Here is a 15,415-nt window from a genome sequence, read left to right on the forward strand (position 1 = left end):
TAAAATCTCCAAGGGACAGCAGAGAAGTCTCTGTCCCGGGGAGGTTTTAAAATGCTGGGGGTCGGGAGCGAAGCGCTGCCGACCCCCAGCATTTTAAAATCTCCCCGTGTCCCGGGAAGGTTTTAAAATGCTGGGGGTCGGGAGCGAAGCGCTGCCGACCCCCAGCATTTTAAAATCTCCCCGTGTCCCGGGGAGGTTTTAAAATGCTGGGGGTCGGGAGCGAAGCGCTGCCGACCCCCTGCATTTTAAAATCTCCCCGTGTCCCGGGAAGGTTTTAAAATGCTGGGGGTCGGGAGCGAAGCGCTGCCGACCCCCAGCATTTTAAAATCTCCCCGTGTCCCGGGGAGGTTTTAAAATGCTGGGGGTCGGCAGCCCGACCCCCAGCATTTTAAAATCTTCCCGGGACACGGGGAGATTTTAAAATGCTGGGGGTCGGCAGCGCTTCGCTCCCGACCCCCAGCATTTTAAAACGCTGTTCCGAAGGGGGGGGGGGTGGGGACACCTGCCCCAGCCGCCCCACTTCGGAAAGCTGTTCCGAAGCGGGGAGGGGGGGCGGGGACACCTGCCCCAGCCGCCCCACTTCGGAAAGCTGTTCCGAAGCGGGGAGGGGGGGCGGGGACACCTGCCCCAGCCGCCCCACTTCGGAAAGCTGTTCCGAAGCGGGGAGGGGGGGCGGGGACACCTGCCCCAGCCGCCCCACTTCGGAAAGCTGTTCCGAAGCGGGGAGGGGGGGCGGGGACACCTGCCCCAGCCGCCCCACTTCGGAAAGCTGTTCCGAAGCGGGGAGGGGGGGCGGGGACACCTGCCCCAGCCGCCCCACTTCGGAAAGCTGTTCCGAAGCGGGGAGGGGGGGCGGGGACACCTGCCCCAGCCGCCCCACTTCGGAAAGCTGTTCCGAAGCGGGGAGGGGGGGCGGGGACACCTGCCCCAGCCGCCCCACTTCGGAAAGCTGTTCCGAAGCGGGGAGGGGGGGCGGGGACACCTGCCCCAGCCGCCCCACTTCGGAAAGCTGTTCCGAAGCGGGGAGGGGGGACGGGGACATCTGCCCCAGCCGCCCCACTTCGGAAAGCTGTTCCGAAGCGGGGAGGGGGGGCGGGGACACCTGCCCCAGCCGCCCCACTTCGGAAAGCTGTTCCGAAGCGGGGAGGGGGGGCGGGGACATCTGCCCCAGCCGCCCCACTTCGGAAAGCTGTTCCGAAGCGGGGAGGGGGGGCGGGGACATCTGCCCCAGCCGCCCCACTTCGGAAAGCTGTTCCGAAGCGGGGAGGGGGGACGGGGACATCTGCCCCAGCCGCCCCACTTCGGAAAGCTGTTCCGAAGCGGGGAGGGGGGACGGGGACATCTGCCCCAGCCGCCCCACTTCGGAAAGCTGTTCCGAAGTGGGGAGGGGGGGCGGGGACATCTGCCCCAGCCGCCCCACTTTGGAAAGCTGTTCCGAAGTGGGGAGGGGGGGCGGGGACACCTGCCCCAGCCGCCCCACTTCGGAAAGCTGTTCCGAAGCGGGGCGGGGGCGGGAACACCTTCTGAAGGCGGGCGGGGGGCGAAAGTCTTTGTCCCCCCTGCCTGCCTTCCCAGGGGCTTTTAAATCGCCTCGGAGAGCGGAGAAGTCCTCCGCTGTCCCGGGGTTTTTTAAAATGCTGGGGGTGGGAAGAAAAGCCCTTGTTCCCCCCCCCCAGCCTTCAGAAGAGGTCCGGGGACAGACTGTCCCCGGACCTGGTCTGAAGGCGGTTTCCCTAGGAACGCATTAATTGATTTTCAATGCATTCCTATGGGAAACCGTGCATCGCAAGACGAAAAAACCGCAAGACGAAGAGACTTGCGGAACGAATTAATTTCGTCTTGCGAGGCACCACTGTATCACTCAGCCAGGAGTCAGGAGCAGTAGCCCAAGAGAAAAGTGACTTCACATTTTTACAGAATTATGTTTTGGGCAAGAGACTACTGCACAGGCAGTGCATGGACTGTATCACCAGCACCCAGTTATTGCTGTTCTTGGAGCTATTTTTCTAGAAAAAGAGGTGCCAGAACTCAACTTGTTTTCTTAGAATGGCAATGACACCTACCAGAGACGTGCCAGAACTGAGTTCCGGCGAGTTCCGGCTGAAAACCACCCCCTTTGTTCCACTTTAAGCTGCAAGTGGAATAGCAGCTCTGATGCCAGATTTCGGGAATCTAAATAACGTTCTGTAGCAGGTGGGCAGTCCACCTAGCCACAAATGGTTTGTCGTGGGAGATAAAGGTAATTTTCATTGGGACTGTGGTGTTTTGAGACCAGGGAGGGGGTTCAATACTTCCTCCCGCCACCTTGCTGTACTCCCAATAATTGTAATTTAAGGGGAAGAAAATAGATGTACAAAGACACAATTGCGATAGAATGTTCATAGAAAGGAACGATGGACCATAAAGAATAAAATGGCTGCCACAGTCTATATAGGCAATGGCCAGCCAGAAAAGCTGTGTGACAAATCATCTACTGCTGGAGAAATTGTGCAGCTGTTCCACTGCATTCAGAAAAAGAAGAAATGATTGTAGAAACCTGGGCTCCCCTGGGAGGAAGGGTGGGACATACATTTAATAAATACAATAAGCAGGTTATTAAGAGGCTTATCCATCATTATATACCAGTTGTAATATCTTAACAAAAGTAGTTTCCAGGATTCTTTCAACATTCACCTTCAGAGTTGCTACATTATGTGGACAAAAGAGTCTTTTGCAGACATCTAAGATAATGAACTCTCTCTCTTTACTACAGAATCACTCTGAGGCATCAAAGATAAACAAAGCCTTGCTTTTTGGCTCAGTTCCACACTGTTGGATAGGGTTGTTACAACTTGGGGAGATGGAGGAAGGAGGGAGAAAAAGGATCTTTCAAGCAGAGAGCTATCAAGTGTTTGTGCATAAATGTAAACAAGGCGGCATCCCTGTGGTAAAAGCCGCTGTGGATTCCATTTGGCAACCATTAGTAGCCTTAATGAATCAGTTTGTTTTCTCTATAGTGGATCAGTTACATTCATACAGAACACTGATGAGTTGGCAGGACTAGGAGGCTTGCCAAGCCCAAATCTATTGGGCGGGGGGCGGGACGCAGGCAAATGAAGTTGCTAGACTTGCCCTTAATCCAATACAAATCAGGACATTCCTGTCAGGGCTGTGTCCGCTGCCTTCTATAAGCAACAGGAGAGCCTTGTCTACAGAGGTTTTTATCCTTGTTTGAACTTCTGCACGTATTCATGAATGCAAAGAGTGTGCTGTACCGAAGTTTACTTTGAGTCTAAGGTGACAAGTATGGCAAAAACAGTCTGGGTAAAATAACCAAGGACTAGGTTCAAGGCTTCACCGACTCCTAGGAACAAAACCAAGGCAAATATTTGAGGTTCAAATTGTTTCAATGCATAATAATCCCATTCACTCCTGCATTTCCTCAGCTGGGCCAAGACTGGGGATAGTGTGAGAAGAGCTAAAAACACTGCAAGGATTCATTTAAGCCACAACCAAAGGATTCGTCTTCAGCATGCAAGCCAACAGGCTCCTGCCCCGAGAACTTTTAGATTGTAAAGTCATAAACACTTCTCTCTCTCCATGCTTCTGGGGTTGTGTGACAGAAGCAGGACTGGTTCTATCATGTGTCAATATGTGGCGTGACTCAAAACACCCTTTTGGAGCTCCCAGGACCTATGGGAAAGCTATCCATGCAGTCCAATCCTACCCATGCTTGCTCAGGTGCAGAGGCACCAAGTTGCCCCCAAGTTTGAGGGGGCCCACAGTGTGTGTGTGTGTGTGGGGACATCACACACATGCAAATCACGTCATCTGAAGGAGGCTAAGTACTCTGGAGCTGATGTCTGCTCAGGTGTAGAGATGGGTAAATTTGTCAATTTCTGTCTCTAATTTTTCCAGTCAGTCCTTCACATCAGTTTGCAATGTTTTCTAAAAAGTCCTCATGAAAATTATTCAGCATTATAGTGTGAATTTTTGGAAAGCTATTTCCCCATACGTATATACTGCATTCCTGTATGTCATTTTCACCAATGCTTGCATTTTCAGCCACACTTTCGCCTCGTACAGTACCTCGGGTTACATATGCTTCAGGTTACATACGCTTCATGTTACAGACTCTGCTAACCCAGAAATAGTACCTTGGGTTAAGAACTTTGATTCAGGATGAAAACAGAAATCAGGTGGCGGCGGCATGGCAGCAGCGGGAGGCCCCTTTGGCTAAAGTGGTGCTTCAGGTTAAGAACAGTTTCAGGTTAAGAACGGACCTCCGGAACGAATTAAGTACGTAACCTGAGGTACCACTGTATATGCATTGCACACAGTATTTGACCACAGAACAGGGCTGCAAAATTTGAAGAAGTGCAAATTTCAAAGGATGTCTGTGTCTCGGTTCACATATTATTTTGGAAAGTGCGAATAAGAGAGATTCACCTTTAAATGTGAACCAAATCAAATGTATTGCCCATTCCTACTCAGAAGTAAACTTAGAAACATCAGCTGCCTGTGAAAAACATCCTAATGGCACAGTAGCTTTATTTCCACATGTCAGCATTGTTTACAATAGAGTTCAACATTTTGCAGCATGTGACAGGAGTGGACGACATCGGCTAGGATCCAACAGATAAGTAAATTCTGTTGCACGTTCATGTTCTACTAACAGCATTCTAGCAAATCCACAGATACAGATTTCAGGACTAGTCACAAAATTCTGTCAAAAGTTTTGAGGTTAAATTTCAGGACATTAATATTCAAAATTTTGAAACTGAAAATTTACTGGGTTGTTGTTTTCTTTTTAAAAAAATAATAATTGTGAAATAGCATTCAAGCACCACAACATTTGTTGCAAGCAGTGTAAAGCATATCTTAGGCAGGCCAAAATTTAGCATGCTATTACTATGTCCAGACACAACCAGGGTCTTGGTGGGCCTTTGCAAATCTCCAAGGTTTTTTGACCTTTGTGGACAGGCCAGTGAATTGCAATGGATTAAAAACTCAGGGTTACTGTTATTACTATTATGGAATGCATTGGCTGCTGTGCAGTTTTATTCTAAGTTACAGCGCATTTACATTCTCTCTCTTTGCAGTTCACTGCTGTAGATAGTCTTCTTGGAAAAAAAACGAGTTGCTAAATGCTCTGCAGTGGGTAGAATTCAAAGCCTGAAGGAATTAGAGCTTGCTTCGTATATATTCCACTAGGCAAACCCCAGAAGAGCCCAACAGTTATGAGTATACAAAATAAACACAGAATGGGCTTTCAGGTTCTCTCCTCATTGCTTCAAAGAGAATATAAATATTCCCACGGTTTCTTGTATATAATATTTCTTTAAAGGGGGGAACAAGGGTGTATCAGTTCTGCATTGTTTATCAGGGCTCTCCTTGTTATGACTAGTGAGCAATTGTCAGGTCATTCAGCATTTCCACACCCAACCATGTGTCCCTACTAGTAACTGATGCTCCTCTTCTTCTAAAACCAGAGATAGGAGCTGCTGGTGAACTATGTAGGGATCAACACCCTCAGACACATGACATCCAGTCTCTTTTCCCCCTCCAAACAAGTCATAAGGTTTGCAGTCATAAGGTTAACAGGCATCAGCTAGAATTAGTGGCCAATCCAGATTAACACTATACCACTCTTAACGTTGCACTGCTCCAATATGGAGCCAGGGGCAGTATTCCACTAAAGGATTAGTGCTAGCACAATGCAGCTTTCACTGCCCTGTCCCCCACAAAAAACAACACCCCCAAATCTGGTCTAAAGGATTGGGGAAACCCCTGGAAGAGATTTAGGAGGTGCATGGGAAGAATGAGAGAGGGAGAATGTTAAGTTGTGGGTGAACATATCAGACGACACAGCGATTCTTCAAACAGCTCTTGTTTATTCAGAGGCCAGAACAGAACTGAACTGAAGGGCTTAGTCAGCCTGCTTATATAGAGCTCCAGTACAACGCTACTGTAGCAACTTTCTAAAACTATCCAATCACTGAACGTCACTTTCGATCCTTCATTTTCATAACTATCTACAGTATCCCCCTGCTGGCCCAGGGTGAGAACTTCAGTACATAACAGAGAACATTCTGTTGCGCAAGAAAATCCTTGTGCCGACGCAAAGTTCTCCCACTTCCAGCCAACATACTATCTTGTTCATGCACCGTTTCTTATTCTTCTCTTATGCAGTAGAGATTTCGATTCCAATTCCCCATGAATTAAAAAAAATGGAAAAATGGAAATATCATTGGGGGGGGGGGGACTGGAAAAGGCATGCAAAGACAGCAAGTTCACAAAATGGTAAGACATTCTTGCTGATTTCTTGTTCAGCCAGAAATAATTGACTGATCATTTATCAGTATCCCCCAGCAAGCACTCTCTCTAAGAGAAACTCAAGAATTAGAGATAGCAGATTTGATTGTGAATTTTAAAAAATACCAAACCTAGAGCAAGGTTCAGTGCCATCAGAATTATTTGGAAGCCCCCAGTTTGACAGTGGTACTAGAAGGTGAAGACAGTTTTGCCAAAGAAACACTTATTTTGGCTATAGGCACACCCACACCAATGTCCAAGAAAACTAATCCAAGTGTATCTGCCAGATTTCAGCATCCCTTCAGTGTGACCAAGATATAACAGTGCAAAAGTCTCTGCAAATATCATGCCCTTCCAAGCACAAACACTTGGCAGGATTCTTTTCACAGGCAACAATGTGTGAATTCATGATAAGCAGGGAGGGAAGAGCAGGCTTTTAAAAATAGAGTAGAAAGATCTCCCACCCAACCCTGTATTAATTGGATTTAAAACTGGTATTTCGAAAAAGAAAAAGAAATGGACCTGGACTCCAAAATGAGAACAAGAGAGGGATAGGTGGCAATTTGCTTGTGGCAAAATTCAAGGATATTCTAAATACAGAAACACACAGAGCCAATGGGTACCTGGAGTCTCTAAACTTAATCTCAAAAGAGGAAAGAGGACACTTAAGGATACTGTTGGACTAGGGAAACCCCCTCTGTGATTTGCTTACTGGGAACTTTAAGAACAAAGATTGTACCAAACTAAATTCTACTCAAGAGTAGACCCACTGAAATAGTTAACCATGTCCACCAGTTTCAACGGGTCTACTTTGAGCAGGTTCAACCTCAAGTCATTTGCCTTTGAAGTGAGCTCGGCGCCTTCACTGAGGCAGGTTTCCAAATGCTCCATGAAGACTTGCTTTGCGAGATCAAGCTTGAGTTCTTGCCTTGAAAACCTTTCCAATGTCTGGAGCCCTCAACTGATTAGAACAAATATTCCCAACTTTCCTCCTCCCCACCCTATGGACCACTGGAAAATTGCCGGTGGTCTTGATGGACCACTTAATGGTTTTTCTGCCTGTTGTAGGAATTGCACCATGCCAAATGCTGGATATTTTTAGCTATAATTTTATTGCTTCTCCCCTCCAGACATACTATATTTTATTGTACTACAGTTTGAAATCCATAAAATTGTAATATCGTATAACTTAACATTAATATGACTATTTAATCTCCCAACCTAACCACAAATCCACAGACACACCGCCGAACTACCTGAATGAAGCTCACAGGCTACTGATTAGAAGGCTAAAGGAAAAATTATGATCTACTGTTGTATTAGCTTCTGGGTGGCCAATTGGGTCAGGAGCAGATCAGGGGTAAGGAAGAGCAGTGCTGTGGCACAAAATCAGTAGACTAAATCAAGAGGATGCACAGGCTGCCAGTTTTCAAGCCCCACTTAGAACTGGCACATGGCAGGTTTCCAACAACAGAATCCATGGCACAGAATCCAGCAGTTTAAATAGCAGGGTGGCGCAGTGGGTTAAACCACAGAGCCTAGGACTTGCCGATCAGAAGGTCGGCGGTTCGAATCCCCGCGACAGGGTGAGCTCCCGTTGCTCGGTCCCTGCTCCTGCCAACCTAGCAGTTCAAAAGCACGTCAAATTGCAAGTAGATAAATAGGTACCACTCCAGCGGGAAGGTAAACGGTGTTTCCGTGTGCTGCTCTGGTTCGCCAGAAGTGGCTTAGTCATGCTGACCACATGACCCAGAAGCTGTACGCCGACTTCCTCGGCCAATAAAGCAAGATGAGTGCCGCAACCCCAGAGTTGGTCACGACTGGACCTAATGGTCAGGGGTCCCTTTACCTTTATTTTTAGCTAGTGGTAAAGCCATGCTTTGTTCTCAAACTAATGGAAATCTGCATTTCTCAGAAATCCTCTGTGTGTACATGCAAATATTTCAGTCAGAATCAAGATGCATAAATAGCATTACAGACGTACCTTGGAAGTCCAACGGAATCTGTTCTGGAAGTCCGTTTGACTTCCAAAACGCTTGACTTCCAAGGCAAAGCTTCCAATTGGCTGCAGGAGTATCCTGCAGCCAATCGGAAGTAGCAGGAGCCATGCCGGACATTGGGTTTCCAAAAATCATTCGAAAACTGGTACAATCACTTCTGGTTTCCAATCGTTCGGGAGCTAAAACGTTCAAGCTTACAGGCGTTCGGCTTCTGGGGTTCCACTGTATATCCTGCAGGTTGTTAAGAGTAAAGTAAATCTATTTTAAGGGTTCTGTATAGGAAGCCCTCAGACAGACACATCCACGAATGCTAGCACCAAGGAGCACGTCTAGCTCTAAGCCAAATAGTGCCCCAGGCAAGTCACACCATTGACACCCCATTTGTTCAATTTTTTTATTTTTCATTGCATTTAGAACCCACTTGTACATGACTAACCTCCCATCATCCAATTTTCCTCTGTGAATCAGATCGCATCCATTCACAATCTCTTCAAATGCACACCATTGAAAAATGGAGTCTAGAGTCTTAACTTTTCCCATGCATCAAAACAAAATGTGAAGAAGGAACTGTTTGTACTATTTGTTTCAGCTGCTGAGTAGAAACCTTGCGACAGGCAGGCCCAAGCTTACCCCCACCCCTGCTTCCCAGGTATTCACCTATGGCTTAATCTAGCCCTGCCTACTTGAAGGTGCAGCCCAGAAACAGGTTTACCATCCTAGTGTGAAATAGGCGTAAGGTTTTTAGGAAGATCTTTCAGCTGGTTTCTTCAAGGTTTCAACATTTAAATTCAGCAACTAGTTTACAATGGTACCTCGGGTTACATACGCTTCAGGTTACATACACTTCAGGTTACAGACTCCGCTAACCCAGAAATAGTACCTTGGGTTAAGAACTTTGCTTCCGGATGAGAACAGAAATCGTGCTCCAGTGGCACGGCAGCAGCAGGAGGCCCCATTAGCTAAAGTGGTACCTCAGGTTAAGAACAGTTTCAGGTTAAGAACGGACCTGCGGAACGAATTAAGTACTTAACCCGAGGTACCACTATACTTGAAGTGTCAGGTGGAGAATGGGGTGAGGAATGCTGTTATCATATTCCATCGCCACAACTGCTGGTTGTCTCCACACCTCCCTTTCAGCCCAGGTTGGCAGCTAGAAAACCAGACAGGACTTCTCCCCGGGGCCAAATTTGGCCCAGGAATCTCCATTGGCTGAACTGTGCTGCAGAAGGCAGCTGTGGAACCAATAGAAGAAGAAGAAGAAGAGTTTGGATTTGATATCCCGCCTTTCACTCCCTTTAAGGAGTCTCAAAGTGGCTAACATTCTCCTTTCCCTTCCTCCCCCACAACAAACACTCTGTGAGGTGAGTGGGGCTGAGAGACTTCAGAGAATTGTGACTAGCCCAAGGTCACCCAGCAGCTGCATGTGGAGGAGCGGAGACGCGAACCCGGTTCCCCAGATTACGAGTCTATCGCTCTTAACCACTACACCATACTGGCTCTCACAGAGCATATCACAGAGCAACCCTAGCCATAGCTACTCAGAGGTTAAGCCCACTTGAATTCAATGGCTCTGACTCCCAAGTAAGTGTGGTTAGGATTGTAGCAGTAGCATTAGCAGAGGTTTTCATATTAGGGAGATCATGGTAAGGGATAAACTCATGCTATATGGGTCAGGAGCCAAGCACACAATTCTCTGTTGTTGTTTTTTTAAAGTCTATGATGTCACTGCAAGCACATTCCATGTTATAGGGGCACAGGAGTGGCTCTATAGTTAAGATGAATAGTAAAGAGAAGCCTCATTATTCTAAGCTTCAAAAATTGATGGCTTATAAAAGTGGAACCTGCTGAGTTTAATACCTTGAAACTTGGCATACATGCTACACCTAATGAGCCAACCATCAAACTAATCTGATACATAATACCACAGGTAGAGCATTAAAAGCACTGAAATTGACACTTCTGACCCTTTTCCCCCCTCCAGCTTGTATGCAGACATACTGCATTGCTCCTTTTTCTTTTGCAGAAACTACCAATGCATTTTATTTAGGCTTGTCAAGGAGCATGCTTGCACTGGATTGGTGAAATTCTATGCAGCCTTTCACACATTACGTTTTCCATGCCCCATTCAAGTCTATGGAATGGCAGGTACTGGCAGACAGTGCTAGGGCTGTTCATCATGGTCCCACCTGTGGCACTGATCTGTGCCCCTCCTCCCAGGGGCCACCCACCCACCCCAATTTGGGAGAAGAGCTATGGGCTTTTTAAACACTCTTTTAACATACAGTTCAATAAGGCTCAAAAATGTGGACAGGAGGAGATCTTGTGCAGTGCTGCTCCTTCACGAATGGCTTCACTGGTCTCAAGGCCTTTGCTTGTGCATCCACTATCCATTCTACTGTAGCCAATAGAACAGGCTGCAGTGTGTGTGTGATGCCCATTGCAGCTTCTCCTCAGGTATACAAATGTTTGCTGGCAGCCCCTGGCCTACACAGAACTAGAGCAGCACTAAAGGAAGAAAAACAGTCAGCTCTCCCCTTTTTGAGAATGACACTAGGAACACATTTCATTCGTGCTAGTTTTCTGTTGAAGGAGTTGTTGTTTCAATTCAGTGGGAGGGGGTTGTATTAGATTACATCTCCATCTTGGCGCCAACTGTTTCCAATAATGTTCAAAAGGTGGAAGCCATCAAGCTCCATTCCAGTTTTGACTTAAGATTCTTCATTTCAGATTTCTCAAGTTAAGCTCTTCCAGCTTTGAAATGGCTGCCCTACCCACTGCCTCTCTTTTTACTAACAGGATGCCGCTTAAGGCATCAACAATAATTAAGCCCCAAAGTGAGTGAACAATCAACATTGAAGGACCCTGAAATGAGCCATAATGGATGCCAGATTCTGTAGTCACAGACTTGTACACACTGGCATTGCTAAGCCAAGCTCCAAACTGACAGCGGTTTGCCTAGTGCCCAGAAAAGGGAGACTTTCCCCCAATTGGAGGGGGGGGGGAGAGAGAGAGAGAGAGAGGGAGAGAGAGAGGGAGAGAGTCATACCGCCATAATGATGCCAGGCCTAGGCACGCCTTGGGCATCATAGTGTTATTCAAGGTCTTTTCTTCATTTTGACTAGGCAACAACATTTCTGTTCCGAAGTGTGGTCTAGCTGCACGACTGTTTTCTTTCTGGTCAGCCAGTGTTGTACTTGGTTCCAGTTCAGGTGTCAGGCAGCTTGGAATGTTACTCCACAGCAGTACAGGCCTCACACGCCATCTATGGTGCTGATATTTCTTGCTCAAGATGGCACCATTTCAAAAGGAAGGGGAGTGCAGATTCCGTACCTGAAGAAAGCTAATACTCAGAAGCTCTAGCCGGACCTCTCATGTTGATGGCTGGGCACCTGATGAGGGTCAAGGAGATCAAAAGGGCCCATTGCTGATCCATCTGAACCACTCTTCGGTGTTTCTGCCCACACCCCGAGCTACGACACAGAACAGTGGCTGTTGCCAGTCACTCACAACTCCTTCCACTCCCCTGGTGGGTGAGCGATGGAAGCAACACTTTTATATGGGGGTTGTCAGTAGGATCCATGGCAACCCCCAGCCACGATGGGTTACCCCAAATGCAATGCTTGACCCAGTGTCAACATCAGGGGAAGCATTTCATTCTGGCAAAACTTGGGCTAGTGCTGAGGAGAGGGCTTAAGCAGGAGTCCTGGTTCGGACAAAATGCTAAGCCAAACCTTGGTGTATAGCTTAGTGCGGTGCAGCCATAAAAAGGACCAAGAAAGAGCAAAATGGTCTCCAACTCCTCTCCCGCAGCCTGTATGTCCATACCAACATTTGGGCAGGGCTGTCTTACTCATAGGCACTAGGGGTGCAGGCACCTGGGCGCTGGGTTCTCAGGGGCACCAGGCTGAGAGTCCGGGGCCCGAGAGCTGAGTCCGGGGGAAAGCCCGCCCATTGGTCAGAGCGCAGCAGCGGGCTCTTCTGCTGCAAGCGGCTCTGCGCCGTGAGTTCAGGGCTGACTGAACCAGCAAGATGCTGAGGCGGCTGGCCAGCTCTGCCCTCCTGCACGCCTGGGACTGGGCAACCTGGGGGGGGGGCGGGGGCGCTGGGTGGATCTTTGCACCCCGGCGCCACATATGCTTAAGACAGCCCTGCATTTGGGTTACTGTGTTGCATGAACCAAACATCCTATTTGCACAGTATTGGGTTTTCCATCACTGAAAAGCCTTTTAATACTTCAAGCTAGCATGAAGCATTTTTGTCCTAGCATTTTTACATTCATTTTACGTGGCATTTTTACACTGTGATTAGAGGTCCTAATACATGCCTAAGCAAGTCATTGGGTGTAGAAAGGGCTCTAGATGCCTCTTGGAAGCCTAAATCCCTTTCGTCCTTTTACCAAAGGCACACAAGCTCCATCTTTTAACTGGACACCATTCTCAAGTTCACCAGCAGCTACGTGTTGTGAGAAGATGCCCCACGATGTTCTGGTTTACTGACGAGGAGCTATGTGCTAGCCATTTAAATGCTTTACCACATGGAAGTTGTAATAAAGGTAGGCTTCTGTTGCATCCAGCAACACAGATAAAGCCAGCTTTAGCATTTTAGCACCTCACTTATCCTTTACCCAACAGCATCACTAGAAGCTAGAGTCATCACCAATGACAGCATTCCCGTATTATTGATGCCGTCAACATTTAAGATGCCACCACATAATTTCTAGTCACCCACAGGTGCAACTTAGGGGAAATTAAATATGAAAGCCGTATTATGTTCTTAGACAAGATGGACAGCAAGAGAAAATGTGAAGGAGGGTTTCTGACACACTTTGCTATTGTAGCAGCATACAGCACTCTTTGTGCTAGATGCACCCATGAAGTTATACTGGCATGGGGACTAGCCACATATTTGGTCCATTCTACATGGTTCCCTGAAAGCAGACCCTGGGTTGAATCCACACTTGTTTCTGTGAGAATGGAGGGGCTCCTTCAGTTGTGCAGGGAACTAGGATTCAGTGGAGGCTCACCACTGAAGGAAAGGAGGAAGGCAACAATTTCACAAGTGCCAGCTTCCATGCTTTCCTCCCATACACTTCCAAAACTGTTTGGGTGTGTGTTCCCAAGGGAGACACAGGAGGCTGAGGACAATCAGCAAAAATTACTACCTGAACCCCTTTCCTCTAGTACGGCAGAGCACGACTGCGTACAAGTCAGGACCCAGCCTATTACCAAAGCAGTGTGGAATGGCAGTCCCACCACCCCTGAAATGAAAGATCAAGTCCTAAGTTAAAGCTGACATGACGAAGACATGAATGTTGCCATGTTCTCAGGAGTGGAGCATAAAGGATTGAAAACCATAAGTAAAGGCAAGAGTGAGTAGTCAGTTATGATAAAGAGATGAATATTTATTTATTGAAATACTTATAATCCAGACTTTTATAAAAGTTTATCAAAGGTGGCATACAACATACAAGATTTTAATAAAATCAGTAAAAGCATCAGTAAAAACCATCAATACATACTGGTTGGTTAGAATGGTGGAAACAAATCACATTGCAAAGGCTGAACCACAGGGGCATGAGGAACCACCAGAAGTGTCCCCTCAGAAGATCTCAATGAGTGACATGGAAAATAAGGGATCCCAGATTTTTGGGCCCAGAATAAAGTGATAGAGGAAGCTAAGGACCAAACTCTGGGGTACACTAACATAAAGGGGGGAGTATTGAAAAGAACTACAGTGGTACCTCGGGTTACATACGCTTCAGGTTACATACGCTCAGGTTACAGACTCCGCTAAGACTCCCCAGAAATAGTGCTTCAGGTTAAGAACTTTGCTTCAGGATGAGAATAGAAATCATGTGGCGCAGCAGCATCAGGAGGCCCCATTAGCTAAAGTGGTGCTTCAGGTTAAGAACAGTTTCAGGTTAAGAACAGACCTCCAGAATGAATTAAGTTCTTAACCCGAGGTACCACTGTAATGAATACAGTATGCATAGATTCAGTCATAGATACACAGAGAGTTTAATCAACTGTGCCAAAGTTACTGAAGAGAAGCAGAATAGAGGTTGCTTGACAGAGCAGCTGGAAGTCAGAAGTGTTTTTCCCCAGAAAGTTCAGAAAAAGCAAACTTTTTAAAAAAAATCAGTTGAAAACTTCATATTCAAGGAAACTGAGAACAGAGGGCAGGAGAGATATTAAATTATCATAAGAGAGACAAGAAGGGTTAAGCAATACTGTAAGCTAGAAAGGGACCCTTTGTTTTGAACAAGTCCGTTCCTGGATTTGTTGGTATGCACACAACAACCACCCCATGCCAATTGTGGAAAAGGTTTTGCAACATAAGCATGTTGAGGCTGAATGGTACAGTGCTGGCTTTTAAAGTCCCTGCACCTAGTTTATTGGGATGACTATTTCCATGCTGCACGGTGCTGTGTTCCAGGTTATTTTAACCCTTTGCAAATACTGTAACACTGCCACTACTCAATTTTCTGACTATTAAACAGTTTTGTATGTAAGCAAGCTTGCACACCTATTATATTACACGCTAGACAAAGTGTCTTACAACATAATCACCGTCTGTTAGGAAATAGATCAAGTCCAGTACCTTGAGTCTCATTTTCTGCACCAACGGCATCTAACTGCCCCCCTCCTGAATATCAAGATATATAAAGCTTTCACCCTCCCAGTCCCAAAGTTATGGCTTCAAAATGCATAAAGCCCATCTGAACAAGGAAGGGATGGGGAAGGAAATCAATATTCTTATAGTTAAGAACAAAGGGCATGCAGTCCTGTTATATGCTATGCCAAGTGAAAGGTCTTCTTTCAGGGCACAGGTTCCCAGAAAGTCTTCTAAACTGCATCCGGGAATTGAAGACATTCTTATTTGTGACCCACCCTTTGATCATTCCACTGAACCAGCACCTACTTCAACATAACCTTCCAATTCCACACAGGTCCAGACACTCAGTGCAAACAAGTCCAGTGATCGACCCACAAATTATTCAATACTTCTTTAGCATTTCCCAATACACAACATGCTGCAGAGATCTTCTCACGAGCCTGACCTTAACCACTCTTACTTGGAAATAAATTCCATTGATTTCAGTAGGATTTACTTCTCAAACA

General features: G+C 46.8%; 1 protein-coding gene across 1 annotated transcript in view; it reads right to left on the bottom strand.

The window, feature by feature from the left end:
* Positions 1-15,415, bottom strand: part of LMCD1 (LIM and cysteine rich domains 1) — a 60,748-nt gene that overhangs the window by 44,030 nt on the left and 1,303 nt on the right. The window lies entirely within an intron of this gene.

Source organism: Podarcis muralis, chromosome 2 (assembly GCF_964188315.1).
Source record: "Podarcis muralis chromosome 2, rPodMur119.hap1.1, whole genome shotgun sequence".
In the NCBI taxonomy this organism is placed as follows: Eukaryota; Metazoa; Chordata; class Lepidosauria; order Squamata; family Lacertidae; genus Podarcis; species Podarcis muralis.